The sequence below is a fragment of the Lathamus discolor genome, chromosome 3 (genome assembly GCF_037157495.1).
Source record: "Lathamus discolor isolate bLatDis1 chromosome 3, bLatDis1.hap1, whole genome shotgun sequence".
In the NCBI taxonomy this organism is placed as follows: domain Eukaryota; kingdom Metazoa; phylum Chordata; class Aves; order Psittaciformes; family Psittacidae; genus Lathamus; species Lathamus discolor.
In genome coordinates this window covers 55,568,089-55,581,235 of record NC_088886.1, presented here as the reverse complement: position 1 = coordinate 55,581,235, position 13,147 = coordinate 55,568,089, and the positions used below count along the sequence as shown (strand labels likewise).

Below are 13,147 nucleotides of genomic sequence, written 5' to 3'. Positions count from 1 at the left end.
AGAGGGGGGACTACTGCTGGTAGCATTGGTAGTGCATTCTGTAGCAGATAGCAAGCCAAAAATGTAAAATCTTGCAAGTTCAGACAGCAAGCAGGTAAATAATCAGGCATTAACATGGAGGAGGTGACAGAAGTCAGTAGTTACCAGAGCATTGAAGGCCACCACCCTCTCTTCATTCACAAGAGACAGCAGAGGAGCACTCTGCTCCTCACACCGCCCAGCTGCATACTGGTTGTGACCAGGCTGCTGCGCACGTGGACAGACCATGGTTTTACAACACAAATTAACAGGTGCAAAACCATTTGGCTAAAACCGCACTCATACCAGTTCAACCTGTAAAGTTTATAGGTGCCTGTAATGCATACTTAAGTTCACACAGGGGTCTATATTTGCAACATGCATTCAGGCTGACTGCAGACCTGGCCATTCATTTATAACCATTACAGCCCTGCTTCTGGAGATGTCAAACAAAGAGAATTCATACCCTTTCCACATGCAGAACAGTAAATACAACTTCATGGCTTTAAGATTTTCTTTTATATTTACTCACACTTATCTCCATCTTGTTACCTCCTTTCCTCTGCCACACTGTTACTCTTTTCTTTTGCACTGTTGCATGCCTCTCATGGTTTTATTTTCTGGCTTTTCTACATGTTCTACTATTTTTGTTCTCCTGCAACTCTGGCCCCAGCAGCTCCTTTCTTTAAAGTCTGCTCTGGTTACTCTGATTGACATTAACAAGGACAGTCTTAAATTCACCTTTCAATCTAGATACATCTTAAATCAAATTACACGATAAATAAACAAAGTGTAACCACAAATTTTAACCACTAGAAATAGTCTTGTCCAAACCACTGCATCATTCATTTTCCTGATTTATTATTAGTACAATTCTGTCTCATTCTCAGTCCATTCTTCTCTCATTATTCTCCTGTTAGACTCTTTCGTACCCACTTTCCATGGGGGCACTAGCAGTGACCCAACTCAATTTCTGCAGCACACACGAGCATTTGTGTATTTGCATTCCTCAACTTCCTTGTTTTAAGAGCCAACAGATTTGTTGTCAGAGCAATACGGACTGAAGCAAAATCACCAAGCCAGTCTTCCCTTTCTGCCTGCTAATAATGCCTATGAGGTAAAAACAGCAAAGAAATTAGTATGGGTTATGAAACAGCAAACATGAAACTTTAAAAGATTCAAGTGCATGAAAAGTTTCATTTCCCTTTTGTCAGTTCCTCTTCTAAGCTAGGTAGTTTAGGCTTTATTTCTTAATTTAATTAGACAGAAAGCAAGTCCGTGAAAGTTTCTGGATGGCAGCCATTGAGAGGAACCCTGTATGGAGACTTCTCAGTTTGTATTTTTAAGCATCAGTCAGATTAAGCGTGAAGTCTGGTTCCGCTGTGCATCTATGATGAAGGCAATTGCTAATGCATGTGGAAAGTGTTTGTAACCATAGTTGTGTTTAAATAACAAAGCAAGCTAGTGCACTGCCTTTCACACTTCTCACTACAAGTTTCGATGAACAGGCTGCCAGACCAAACTAATTCCAGTCCTCCCTCTCCACGAAGCATACACAAACCACTATGTACAAATATGCAAGATAGACATTTTTTAATCATTCACTGACATTTGCATTGGTTTAGTGGACAAAGTTATACTGAACAATCCAAATGACATCAGCTTAACTCCATGTTCCTCTGTGCAGGACTGCAAAGGCAACAAAATGCCTATTGCATAATACTTCTGTATAAAATATTCATATTCACAGAGGAAGCTTTTGCAGTGAAAGGTTATTTTCAATCATTAGCAAATCAACACTGTATAAGCGTGGGTTTTCAATCAGAGCATTTGAGACAGGCAACAGACTATATTTTCTGTTGACAAAATAGGACAAAATCAACTTTGCATGTGCACTCATCAAGATACATTAAAGATCTCCCCAGGGTTACCAGCTTTTCTTTTCTTTTGACCTTAAGGTACTGCAAGGTTATAGAACTGCCTCCATCTCCAGCACACACAGCTTCAGCAAGCCTGCACTAAAGTAGCTCTTTATGCAAGTTCCGACACCAGCTCAAAGTGCGTAAGTTTTCTCTCGTTCATATCCTGCAACAGCCAAAGAACAGGCAGATATTCAGACTTCATAGCCATACACACATCCTATGCACTCGTTTTCTCCTTAAAAGCTATAATCCCAAATTGGAAAATCACTGCAGCAAGAGTAAAGCGCTTCAAACAAAGTCCACCAAAAAAACAATGCTGCTTTTAGCAGGCATGTTGGTATCTGTGGCATTGGCCAGACTTGAAAACACTAGAGGTGCGGCAGCACTAGCTTCTGTAGAACCCAAGGGCAATCAGGAACACCTTTTATAGAGAAACTTATCTCAGTGCTGACTTGTAAAGAATGAAGTCCAAGTGAGAAAGAAACCCAAACAAAAAAAAAAAAAAAAACCCAACCCTGTACCTTGGCTGTGGTTTTGAAGCCACTGGGTTGCATGGAGGCAGGAAGGAGCCTGCCTCACTGCTTCACTGCAAGGGCCATAAAAAGCCTTTGTGCTTGACTTTTTTTTTGTTCCTGTGCGTATCTTTACATAAAGAATCTAGGGAAGGGGTCCTGTTGCTGTAGGTCTCATCCTGTTTACTAGCTCCATGTCAGATAAGACACCTAGAAGAGCAATAGACAGCTGCATTTAGGCAGCCTCACACATGGTCTCGACACACAGGGGAAATCATCAGGAGATGGGACTCAGACAAATACTGCGCTAGTGAACAGAGAGGGATTTTAAAACTCTTAACAAGTAGCAAGGCAGGTCAGAAGAACCAGGCAACTTCTTTTCTGTGGATCACACAATACAAAATGCAGGACCATGGTGAATGAAGGTGATTGCTATTCTCACCCACTGCTGGCTGCCACACGCTTTCAGCCTGGTTATTATTTCTGTTTCTTAACCAGTTACCTTCACCAAGAAAAGGATCTCTGAAACAAAAAATCTGAGCAACAGATAACTTTCCTCCTCCTCTAATGGTGGCTGTATTTTACACCATCACTGTTCCTGAAGTCTTGAGTATCGCAACTCCTTCAGTCTTAGAACAAATCACTTCTGAGGAAAGAGCTCAAGTGGAAAGAAGGAAAATTATAGGTAGCAACATTTTTGAGACTACATGAACAGCGTGTTTTCATACCCTGATTTATACTTGAGGGGGAGGAAGAAGGGAAGGTATTTCTTCTAAAACAGTGCCAACAAACAGGTCCTTGGTGCAGCCACACTCTCCTCCCACACCACTGCTTGCCTTCAAGTGTTGGGCAAAAGTGGCATTTTGCTGGCTTGATCCCAAGAACACAAACTTCCTCCTCCCAAGGATATCTCCCTGAACACTCTGGCAGCTGCTACATGAAGGTCTTTGAGCTTCTCTTCCTATCCATTTCCTGAAGGGGGACAGGAACCTGCTCTTGCAAGACTGGAAGAACAGAGCTGAAGGGAATACAGAAGTAAGTGAAGAGAGCTTCAATTCTTTTAATTACAGATATTTGTGGTGAGACAAAGATTGAAGCAGTGTCAGTTAAAATTGATGATGTGGAAATTAGTATTACTGATGGTACTAGAAAGTGCCAACTTGTGATGCACTCTCATTTTTTACATGCCAAAACCCAATATGATTCTGAAGAAGTTAAGCACTAGAAATACTGGCTTTGTTCTTTCCTAAATTTGTTTGGAATCTCCGAGGGGAAAAAGTGTTTGGCAAGCAATCAGTACCTATTCTTTGTTACACGGTTAAAAGAAAATTGCACTCAATTTGCTTAGACTAAGAGATTTTGAGCCAAACCTATCCCCAATACAAGCAAGTCAAACATCAGGAACTAAAAGGTAGCTCAAAGAGTTTTCAAGTTAAGAGGCACAGAACACACAGAACACTAATTTTACACACTTACACAGATGATATTTACACACTTTTACAAATGCAATGCTGGCAGCTGCTAGAAAACTGCATTTCACAAACATCCTTCTCCATATTTCAGTCCTTGTTTGGCAAAATACATGCCACAGCACCTCAACATCACAGCCAAGAATAAACCCTTTCAAGAGTGAGCAGCTTTACTGTGACACCAGAGAGCCTTATGCATGCATGCATACTCAAGAGACTATACATGTGAGGAAAATCAGTCATGTACACAAGTCTTCGCATGGTGAAGTCCACAGACTTCTCACTGCTTGTAATAAAAACGCATTTAAAAAGTCAATTATGCAATAGAGCAAACAAGTCTTAAAGTATAAGGTTTCTGGGGGATATTATCTCCATTTTTCTTAATAGCTTTTTGGGGGTTTATTTGGTTTTGTTGGTTTGTTTTTTTTTTCCTAGGACATGATCTTTCCAGCATGAAGAGACAAGAAATGAATAAATAAAATAGTAAGAAAAGTAAAAAACCAAACTGAACCAAAAACAACTGTGTAGTCTCACTTCAACTAGCAAGAAATGGAGAATTCTAAACAGCAGGAACTGAAACAATGCATTTTGTTTTTTCCTCTTTACAGAGGAAGATTTGAGTATCATGTAAATACTGCTAGTTGTGTTTTGTGAATATTTAGGATCTACAGCACTTTTATGAATTAACTGGAAGACACAGATTGCTTTTTCTGAAACAAATGAAAAACCTTCCGAGCTCATTATTTGGTAAAATACTAACTCTGGAACTCCCTTTTATTTGCATCCAGTTGAGAAACTTGTTTATTGGGTTCCCTGCATGACATTTATGACTCAAACTACTTCTCAGTAAAACAGCCATCACCAGACCCGCACTGATTAAAAGCCTCAGGACACTGATTCATCCCCAGTGATCACAGTGCCCATGTACTTCTACCAAAACTTCCCTCTGACTCTTAGCGGTGCAGGAAAAAGCAAAGGGACAAAGGCAGACACTGGGCTGAGGCACTGAGTCAGCATTCTGTCTGCAAAACATCCCAAGCAGTGAAAGGGAGAACTGACACAGCAGCCAGTGCCATCAGAAAACACAAGGAGGGGAAGAATCTCAGCCAGGGGTACAGGACCCAATTAAAAATCCACTTACTATATGGGCTGCAGCAGACTCTGAATGGCACTTTAACACACAGAAGGAACCGGAAGACCTGGAGAAATTAAAAGAGCTGACTTCGAGATGCGATATTTCAGCACAAAACGGCACCAAGCCACAACATGCATGGTTGCAAGCACTTTTGACCACAGGGGTGTACACACCCTTTATTTTCCTACCCTCCTGTCGCTGGCAGGACCTATTGCAAGCATATCACCCACAGCATTAGTTTTTTTCTCACTCTTCAGACATACAGTCAAGGAAGCTGTCCACATACAGGACACTGTGGAATCTCCACACCACCAGTTACCCACTGCTACTGAAGAGCAGCTTGTCAGAGGTGACAGGAACATAGGACTAGGAAAGAACTGGAATACAAGAACTCTGGTTCGAGTGTGCAGCTATGTGTGTTAGTGCAATGTACACTTGGTGATCTTTCCACAGCAAGCATCCAAGTGCTTTCATTCTCTTCACATTGTTATTACACAGGTCTGTTCCCATTAATAATTACCTTCCTGTGATGGCAGTGTGCAGACTTTCTCCATTGCTTGTGCTTACGCTTTAGAATTCCTCCTCCAGGTCTGAACATGCTGGACAGATTACCGTCCCCCCAAGGATGTCAGGACTGGTATGGATATCTATTGTGCATATCTGAATCTTACATTACTGCTTAATGCTGCTCGCTTCCCCACATTACCTCATTTAGCCTTTGTAAACTTTGGATCTTTATCAAAGTGATCTTGATTACAAATAACAGTACCTATTTAAAAATTCCCTGCTTATATATGTGCAAGAAAACAGATAAAGCAAACAGAACAGACAAGTGGTGTTCACATTAAGCAAGATACAGACAAAGCACCTAATGAGTTTACTATAAAGGTAATGCTTGCTCAGAAACACAGGAGACAATGGTGTGGAGCACCGAAAAAATAGCCACAGTAGCATATTCCTAGATCAGGACCTCATAAATCAGTTCCGACTAACAATAAAAGGGTTTATAGGGGATTTGTAAATCACAAAGAATGAATAGGATCCTGGCCTCTGAGCAAGGCTTGGTGAATTAATTTAAGATGGCAATCAAGAGCAAATAACACTAACCTTCTATACTACCAGTCCTTGCCCTAAGTTGGGAGAAAGGGGGTTTCTTCTGCCACCACAAAAAGGGGAGAGGAAAAAATGAAAGGAAAGAAAAAAAAGACACAGAGAAAGGGACTTTGCTATCCTATCTGGGATGGGAGTGTGGGGATTTTTTTGATAGCTCAGAGCCGTGGGATTGAAATCTCAGAGCTATTCCTGCTTATTTCTCACATCCTAAAGCCCTCTCCCTCAGACAAGGGGGCATGGCTATTCCCCATCTCCATTTTTAGAGGCAGAAAAGATGATCCTTTCCCATCACAGCTGATAAACATCATGCTGAAAAAGAAAACCAACAAATACTTCCCTACGCTATTTCTCTTTCTTAAAGCTGAAACTGACAATGCTTATGAGCAGCAGGTACCCCAAAGCCAGCACTGAAGATGTTTCACTCTCCACCCCAGCAGCTAAGCCAAGTAAGACATCACTTTCAGCACCACCATTACAGGAAGCACCGCTGAGACTTATTCCACCAAACAACAGGCTGGTTACCACTACCGTCCTCCATTTTCAAGTCTGAGTAACCTACCTCATGGCTCTTGCACACTGGAAGCACCCAAAAGGAGAAGCTGCCACGGGCTGCTGGCGTGCTGCAAATGCACAGCCTGCATCCCCCCACCGACCAGCTTCCCTAAAGGATGCTGGGCAAGACACAAGCTTTCTGTGCCTCAAATCGTGTTAAACAGCAGTGGCAGCACTTGTAACAGAGGAAATGGAGGTTGCAAGACAGAAGAGCTGCTGTGCCAAGCTCAAGGATCCTCGAGGAGCAGGAGTCGGTGTTGCCACGTCCTGGGGAGCAGGGGGAAGGGAGGAGACGTGCCGCGCTGAACCACACATGATTCTCCGTGACAAGGGCTGTTTTCCTCCTGAAGATGTGCTTTATTGACCGCTTCAGGCCCCTCCAATCTGCGTGCGGTGCAGCGCCAGAGCAGTTGACCCCATACAAAAGGCACACAGCCGGCGGTCCCAACATGCATTTAATACCCCCGGCCTCGGAAGGGGGCTCGGCGCCCGCCTCTCCCGGTAGCACACCTCACTCCCGGCCCCGCAGCCGTGGCTGGCTGCTCGCCCCGCACACCGGGTGCGTTCGGACACCCCGAAAGGGAGACACCGCGGCCAGCTACGTTCGCTACCCGGGGCCCGTCTGCAGCTCCGCCGGGCACACCGGCGCCGCAGCAACGCGGCGAACCAACCCGTTCTGAGGGCAGGGAAGGGGGTAAAAGAAAGGCAAAGCGCACGAAGGGAGAAGCAGCGGTGCCGGCGTTGGTGCCGATGCCGCCCCTTCCCCGCCAGCCGGCCCCTCTCCCGCCTCGCCTCACCTCACCTCAGGGACGGCCCCGTGGGCTCAGAGACCCCGAGAGCCGCCCGTCCGAGGGACGCGGACCTTCTCCGAGACGGTCACCGCCGCGGCACTGCCATGCGGGCGCGTAGGGGAGCGGAGGGGGAGGCCGGGCCGGGCGGGCTCGGCTCCTAGCAGCGCCCTGCAGCGCACACCCGCATGGCTCGGCACACGGACAGCACCGGCGGCCGGCGGCGAGGCCCGGCCCCGCGGCCCACAGCACCGCCCGCGGCCCGGCGGCGCCCAATGGCTCCCGCGGCGCCGCGCATGTGAGGGCCGGGTCCGGCCCCGCCGCCCCGCCTTCTCACCCCCCGCGCAGCCGCCGCGCTCAGGTGCCCGCGGGAGGGGTGGTCCTGCGGGGCGCTGCCGGCGCGGTGCTGGGCCGCGGGCCGTGGGGGCTCCGAGCCCGTGGTGCCAAGGCCGCGGCTCGCCGCTGAGCGCTTCGTCTACACGGTGTGTGCGCACTTGCAGGGACGGTGACTCCAGCACTGCCCTGGGCAGCCTGTTCCAATGGCTGAGCACCCTCTGGGGAAGGAATTGTGCCTAATTTTCATCTAAACCTCCGCTGGCGCGGCTTGAGGCCGTTTCCTCTTGTCCCATCCCTTGTTCCTTGGGAGCAGAGCCCAGCCCCCTCCTGGCTCCATCCTCCTGTCAGGCAGCTGTAGAGAGCGATAAGGTCCCCCCTGAGCCTTCTCTTCTCCAGACTGAACCCCACAGGTCCGTCGCCGTTCCCCATCACACTTGTGCTCCAGGCCCTGCACCAGCTCTGGCCCTGCTCCAGCACCTCAATGTCTCTCTTACAGTGAGGAGCCCAGAGCTGAACGCAGGAGTCAAAGTGCACCCTCACCGGTGCCCTGGCCCTGCTGTGCAGGCGGATGGTCGCTGCCCTGGTCTTGCTGCCACGCTATTGCTGACACACTATTGCTGACGCAGACCACGATGCTGGTGGCTGCTTGGCTGCCTTGGCACAAGCTGCTCATGTTCAGCTCCATCGATCAGCATGCCCAGGTTCTTTTCCACGAGCAGCTTTCCAGGCACTCTTCCCCAAGCCTGGAGCATTCAGTGGGGTTATTGGGGGTCAGGTGCAGGAGCTGGCACTTTGCCTTGTTGAACCTCATGCCATTGGCCAGGGCTTATGATATGTCCAGATCCCTCTGCAGAGCCTCCCTGTCCTTCGGCAGATCAACACTCCCACCCATGTGGTGTCATCCACAAGTTTACCGAGGGTGCACTCCATCCCCTCATCCAGATCATCCATAAAGATATTAAACAGCACTGGTCCTAATATGGAAACATCTGGTAGCAAAGCCATGGCTTGTTCACTTTGTGTGGGTAAATGAACCATAGTACACGAGGTAAATAAAACAGCGACAAGTTCAAGCAGTGTGTTTTGATTATTCAAATGTTATCTGAGAAAAGAAAGGAAAAAGTTAGTTTTATTGTTTTATTGCATCTGTACTGAGCCCTTGAGGGAACCAGGACGTCGTGTTTTCCTTCTGTAAGTGAAAAGGCACCAATATCTCGAAGTCCTTGTTAAACACTGACCTGGCAAGTGGTTCATCCTCCTAATTTTGCTTCATTCCCATGATTTCTAGGAGCAGGAGGACTTGGGAAGTGATCTGAGGTGCTTGTTCAGAATAGCTTTATGGCCCTTTAGAAGCTCGAGAATCTCCCCTTTATATTTTTAGATGCATTTTTAATCAGACCTTCTGGTCTAAATGACTGTAAGATGTATCTAAGGTTACAAATGAAAGCACTTAGCAGCAATTCAGCTTCTGAGACCAGAGGAAATCAGGCCAGCTTGTCCTGCTCTCAGCTGTTCAGCACTATTTTCATACCGGAGTTTTCATCTGGTAGAGAATTTTAGCAGAGTTCAGATTTAGTCTAATGAGCTGTCAGTTATTTTAAGCTTTGATTTTTTAATACCTTCGTTTGGCCTTTTAGTTATTTTCTTCCCTGAGATCACCAACACTTGTGTTATTTTTGGCCAGAGTTTTAGACCTCGCTCTTTCCTCAAGAAGGTGAATTTATTGTCTGTTTATTTACTTATGCTCTGACCCAGTGGCCAAGCCGCACAGGGGTGTGCAATACTGGGGCAGTGATGTAGGGTTAATAGAGATAAAAGCAGTCCAATCTGGTAAACATCAAGGCAACAGAAAACAGATAATAACAAGAGCTGCTGGCTGGGAACTCCTGACTCACAGGCAGCTGGCAGAGAGATTCAAGCGGAAGAAAAGAGATCTTTTCAGATGCCAGAGCTGGTCCGAGCTAGCTGAATCCACATTCACTTAGCAATCAAGACACCTTGCCAAGCTGAGGCACTCCAGCAAATAGCTCTGGAGAAGCAGAGGCAGAAGACACCTGGAACTGGGTAGATCCAGATCCAGTTAGAGTCCCTTTCTGATTGGGCAAACACAAGTGTGAAAGACTTACTTCCTACAGAACTGGGTTGCTTGGTTTGCCTTCCCCTCCCTTTGCCTTGTGATGTATATTTAAAGGTCACTCAAATAGTTCTAATTTAATACCCTTTGCGTTCCTTCCTTTAAAGCTTCTCTAGCAGAGACCTCTGCTACTTTTTCAGGCTTGGTCTTCTCTGGGTTCACGTCTTGGTGCTTGACAGCTCTTTCTAGATCACTGTTTCTGGCTCTGGCCACCCAGGAGATGCTGAGGTGGAATAAAAGAGAGAGGAGGAGAGCTGAAAACCTGACAGAGCTCAGTTTGGGGCAGACATGCTTCCTAGCCATTCTGTTGTTCTGCTATAGGGTTGTTTCAGAAGCACAAGTCAGCCAGCCCCACGTTACTCCATGTGATAGAAGAGGTGCCAGAAAAATGGGGACAGCGGAGGAAAAATGACTTCTTTCCGCTTGCACTGTTTTGGTTGTGGCCCTTTACAATTAAAATAAATGAATATTGTCAATTTAAACTGTGGCTTAGAGGCCTGAATTAGTGATTACATTGACAAGCAATAGCGATGCAGCCGTATGCCTCATAGGATGAATTCAGCCTATTTGGTTTTATGACTGATTTTTAGCTTACATCTTTCAAATTCCCTAGCCTTGACCAACCAAAAGAGGTCAGACTTTTCCACCTTAACATCAACTCCATCCTTATATCATTACAAATTCCTAGTAAATACCTGTCCTCCAAAAGAGTTATGGTTTTGGCCAGATTGAAAAGCTGACAATTTATTCCAAGATGTTTTCCAGTTCTTTCGTTCTTTCACTCAAATGGCCATCCTGTACATTCCCAGATATGCCTCCCTGACATTGTACAGCAGATGTCCAAGCTCAGTCCAAGGAAACCAGGTGCAGGAAGGACACCAGCAAAAGGTGAGCATAAGGAAGAGCTGGTGCCAAAACCAGCGAGTACCAGTGGTTCCTCAGAAAGCCTACTGGAAAGTATTGCCGTCCTGGCTTTGGGTGAGCTGACGGGTTTTTCTCTCAAGCAAATTTAAGATGAAGGGGAATATTAAGAGGTAGATGAGGTAGTTACTTGGGAACAAGTACAGATGGCAACATCAAAGAGAGATATGGGCAGGGAATTGGCTTTCCCCTCTCCTGAAGCACAGCAATTTGGCTCCATGGAATGGGCAAAGCTTGAAAGGGAAGACTCCAATTTAAATAAAGATGAAGATCCATATGAGTCACTTCACTTGGATACTGGCCACCCCTTCCCAAGAAATGGATCTCTGTGTGCTGAACAGTTCAGCCACTGGTGCTCACGGAGGACATGTGGGCAGGAAGGTGAGGTTGGGGATGCAGTCACCCTCCTCAGCCCTCATCCACCACTTGCCACTCACCTACCCACTAGTACCATTTCTACCCCATGCTTTCCACAGCAGCTTTCCAGGCAGAATTAAGCAATGTACTGGCAGCTGTTCTATAGCCCTGCAATCAGATGATGTTGGCAAGGGCCCACTTTTGCTCGTGCCTGCAGCTGGCTGTGGAGAGGCTGTTGCTTGGAGAGCCAGCCCAGGGGTGATGGACTCCAGAGAGGAGAGGGAAACCTGTCACCCATGGGCTGCACTTCTGCGCTGAGCTGTAGCATAGTGTGCCCCATGACCAGGACACCATGGCAGAGCCTTCAGAAAGTCTAACTAGATTACGTCAGCCAATCCTTCGTTAGCTACAGTCTTACTGACAACCCCAACAAAACCAAAGCAGCACGTTTTCCCACTGTAAAAAGCATTGCAAAACATTGTCCCTACCATGCTAGGTTCATATATCATTCCTTTTTGATTTAAATTCCTGCCAACCAACTTTCTTTACTGCTTTATAACTCCATCTTAAATAATTATCCAGACCCACATTACCATGTTTTTCTGAGACACTTCACTATTCTTGTCTTCAAACACATGGCACAGCAGCCTCTATGTTAAAAGACCTTTGGAAGCCTTGTGAGCCAGTCTGTTCTGCTCCAGAGCCACAACTCTTTCCCAGTCTCTGAACTTCCTGGTTGGAAAAAATCCCTCTCTCCTTATCTTGTCTTTGTGCTGAAAAAAAAAAAAAAAAAAAAAAAAAAAAAAAGGAGTGTCTCTTATCTTACAATGCCAAAATGACTGTTATAGATAAAAAGCAGGGTTTTCCCCCTTCTAATTATATCCAGAGCTCCACAATGTGCTCAGCAATTCTTTTATTCTGTTTGCTATAATGCAAATTCAGTCACTCAACATGCAATGCAGCCATCTAAAATTGGAATGGAGATTTGGGGGATGAGGCCACATTCTTAGCAAGTACCTTTGTATTATGAAACAAGAAGAGGAGCAGCCATCGTGGCGAGTATGGTAAGCAGCGTGTGTTGTCACACTGCAGCTCAGCACAGTTGTCAAGTGATGGCAGGAATGACAGAACAACTCCTGCTGGCTGCTTCTGATTATACAGAAGGTCTAGTTTTCATGAGATATCACTTTTCATCCAATGGATATACCAGCAGATGGCCAACCTGTTTCATTCTGTACTTATCAATAAAGGACTATAAATTCCTAAAGCCCACAGCATCATCTGAGGTGGGTTGGCAGAAAGGCATGAAGCTGTGCTGCAGGCAAACACCGTCACCTGCCCTTCACCCTGGCTGCTTGCCTGACCAGGGCTTTAATTTGGCAGAAAGAGGGATAAGCTTGCGCATTGCTTTGTCAATCTGAGATAGAGCCTGTGTCAGTCCAATGTAGAGCCTGGTAACACGGCATCTTCATACTCAGATCCCAGCTCAGCAGCACACCAGGTACTGCTTTCAGACCTTTAAAGCCAGAGGGCTGGGGGCAGTCTGGGACTGAGTTAGTCCATTTCATCTACTTAGCTCTTCTAATTTTCTTGCACTTTGCTACTTCTGTAATCTCCACCTCTTATGCTTACCCTGCTTTCCACAAGTACTAAGCATGCTAAGCATGGAGGTGGAATAGGAAGTAAAGATTAAAAACCTGTCATAACCAGAATTAACAGAGTAAGACAAAAAGAAGCTTTCAGCCATCATGGCCCAGCTCCCTGGAATGACTTCTCTGCCTCCCCCCGGGACATTTCAGTCTGTTATTTCCTTATTCAAATCAAGCCTGAAAGCCCTTCTTGCCTTTTTAAGTCTTGATTGGCTTCTCAGTGAAATGGCTCTTAGAGAAT

General features: G+C 46.0%; 1 protein-coding gene across 5 annotated transcripts in view; it reads right to left on the bottom strand.

Annotated features, from left to right (window-relative positions):
* LRRC8D (leucine rich repeat containing 8 VRAC subunit D) overlaps positions 1 to 7,765 on the bottom strand; it is a 47,771-nt gene extending 40,006 nt beyond the window's left edge. For 2 of the 5 annotated variants that reach the window (XM_065675340.1, XM_065675337.1), the window contains exon 1: positions 7,519 to 7,765. The gene's annotated coding sequence lies outside the window, so the exon portion shown is untranslated. Of the gene's footprint in view, positions 1 to 5,062; positions 5,121 to 7,518 lie in introns of all 5 variants that reach the window. The other 3 variants (XM_065675338.1, XM_065675341.1, XM_065675339.1) reach the window with 2 other exon arrangements.
* Positions 7,766 to 13,147: the final 5,382 nt, after the last annotated feature.